At 35.3% G+C, this 2963-nt stretch overlaps 1 non-coding gene across 1 annotated transcript; it reads left to right on the forward strand.

Annotated features, from left to right (window-relative positions):
- The first annotated feature begins 1037 nt into the window (after window positions 1–1037).
- Window positions 1038–1109, forward strand: TRNAW-CCA. Its single transcript has one exon. It is a non-coding gene; the product is annotated as a tRNA-Trp (tRNA).
- The last annotated feature ends 1854 nt before the right edge of the window (window positions 1110–2963 follow it).

Consider the following 2963-nt stretch of genomic DNA (forward strand, 5'->3'; position numbering starts at 1 on the left):
CCACACTTTTTCTATTTCCCACACTTCCCAGCCACTGGCAACCATCATTTTATTTGCTATTTCATGAGTTTGACTTTGTTTTTTTTAGATTTTACATGTAAATAACACCATGCAGTATTGGTCTTTCTCTGTCTGGTTTATTTCACCTCACATAATTCCTTCCATTTTCATCCATGTTTCCCAAAACTTTGTGATTGACCAAGCCATCATCTTTGTCACTAGCTGTTCCCTGTAGTTGAGGATATTCCAAGAACCATTTATTTTGGGGAGGATTCAGTCAGGAAGTCAGACCCTCAGGCAGCAGCTAGGGAAGTATGTAGTCAAATTCCTTCTAGCAAAAACTGGGAGATAGACAATTTTGCTTAATTTTTTTGTACTGAGCCTGGGTATATAACCATGGAAAGTGTTTCTATGCTCATGCAAAACTTCTTCTTTGTTTACTATTGTCCTATACGACATGTGAACACACAGAAATTAAACTCAAACATAATTCATAACTATATAAATATAATGAGAAACATGTTCTATATGTTTGCAATATAAAACAATCACCATTCCATTTTTATATATCTCTTTACTTTGTACTCAGCTCTGCAATATTTGAGAACATGTTAAAATGTAATATCATAAAATTAATATTACACTGCTATATAAATTAATGGATTGAAAATAAGAAAGTGTTTAGTGGTTTTTAGAATGCATATAGAGAAAATGAAATTAATAGGCTCACTCTGATTTTTATCTATTTTTTAATAATTTGAAATTAATTTCTACTTTGGTCTTCTTTACTATTTGAATTTAATTGTTGGAGGAAAAAGGTGTCAAATTGAAATAAATATGAAGTGTTCAATTTGAAGGAGAAGATGTCTCTCTTTTCTTCTTTTCTTCCCCCTTATGGACAGATCTAGTTCCAAATTAGTCAAATAACCCTGCATGGTATGTGAATGGGGACAGAGGACACTGGGACAAGTATATCCAAACATTCACTCCTTAGTTTCTCCAGGTTTTGGAAGTCCTGTAAGCCTCTGTATGGGACTTCCCTGGTGGCTCAGAGGGTAAAGCGTCTGCCTCCAATGCAGGAGTCCTGGGTTCGATCCCTGGGTGGGGAAGATACCCTGGAGAAGGAAATGGCAACCCACTCCAGTATTCTTGCCTGGAAAACCCCATGGATGGAGAAGCCTGGTGGGCGACAGTCCATGGAGTCACAAAGAGTCGGACACGACTGAGTGACTTCACTCACTCATTAAGCCTCTATATAATCAAAGAACTTGAGACTTTCACTGTTCACTGCTCTCTAGAGAAACTAGTTTAAATTATTGTTGTTATTTTTGAGTAGCTAAGTCATATCCAACTCTTTGTGACCACATGACATGTAACCCACCATTCTCCTCTGTCCATAGGATTTCCCAGGCAAGAATACTAGAGTGGGTTACCACTTCCTTCTCCAGGGTATCTTCTGGACCCAGGGATCAAACCCATATCTCCTGCTTGGCAGTTAATACCTACACGTGTTTCAGAATCTTTGTGTCTAAATGTACTTGCCCGCACCCCCCCGCCCCCGCGCCTTTTTTTTAAGTGAAAGTGAAGTCACTCAGTCGTGTCTGACTCTTTGCAACCCCATGGAGTGTAGCCTACCAGGCACCTCCATCCATGGGATTTTCCAGGCAAGAGTATTGGAGTGGGTTGCCATTTCCTTCTCCAGGGGATCTTCCTGACCCAGGGATCAAACCCAGGTCTCCTGCATTGTAGGCAGATGCTTACCATCTGAGCCACCAAGAAGTCTTTTTTTTTTTTTTTTTTTAATTTGGAGAATAACTGCTTTAAAAGGTTGTGTTAGTTTCTGCTGCAAAATGAAGTAAATCAGCTAAAGGTACTTACTTTTAATTGGCTTGATTCTCACTCACGTCCATGGAATTCTTAGATAGACAAGTTTACTGTCTTAAAGCTTGTACTGCCTACAATTCTGTCAACAGTTGCATTTCTTATGAAAAAGGTCATATATCAAATGCAAATAGATGCCATTGCCTATCACCTTATTTTTGGATTCTCACAAAGTTAATGTTAATTCCATGTGTTTTAGAGTTCCTATTCACTTTGTCTTCATCATTTATCTTCAGTATTAGTTTTAAAGTAATATGTAATTATAGTAATAAATAGTATGAATATAAGAAATAGTACGAATTTGATTGCTTTTTACAAGTTGTTCTTCTGAGCCTATCTTGACAATGTAAACTTGATACTTCACCAAAACATCACTTACTTTTAGAGTAAATATGTCTATGATTTTTAAAGAAAGTTTTCAAAGACTCTCTAATTGTAGAAATTCTTTTAGGAATAAAAGAGATCCTCAGATACTGTTTTCTATGTCATCTATATCACATCTATATGTCATCACAACATAACCAAAGCTCTATGTATGAGATTACATGCTAATATCAGGAGAAAAATTTTAAGATATATTTAAAGACACTTGTCATCATCTTAATGATTTCTAATGTCAACATGGGAAAAAAAAATACAAAAGAATGTATTGAGGATAATTTTTGCTCAAAGAATAAAAGGGAATATGTAGATAACTTTGTGGCCCTCTGAGGATTTTTAATCAATTTCTGATGAATTGTTTTATAAAAACAATTATTTCTATCCTCCAGTATTTCACAAATTTTAAGTGTGCCCTTTCTTCTCTGCTAGGACAATGACTATTGTGAATGATTCAGTAATATTCTTTAGTTAATTCTGGACTCCAAGATCATTATTCTTGACCTTCGCTCACCTTGAGTTTGGAAATATGAGGATCTAATGTTAATTCTAACTTTGTAATGCAGCTCAGACTTCTGTAAAATTCATTTATACTAATGATTAAAGACAGAAAATGTGCATTGTTTCTGATTATGTTAATAGTGTTAGGTTTTTAAATATTATGTTTGAGGTTCAAAATGTTTGATTATTTATGGGAAATTTAC

This window comes from Cervus canadensis, chromosome 33 (genome assembly GCF_019320065.1).
Source record: "Cervus canadensis isolate Bull #8, Minnesota chromosome 33, ASM1932006v1, whole genome shotgun sequence".
Taxonomy (NCBI): Eukaryota; Metazoa; Chordata; class Mammalia; order Artiodactyla; family Cervidae; genus Cervus; species Cervus canadensis.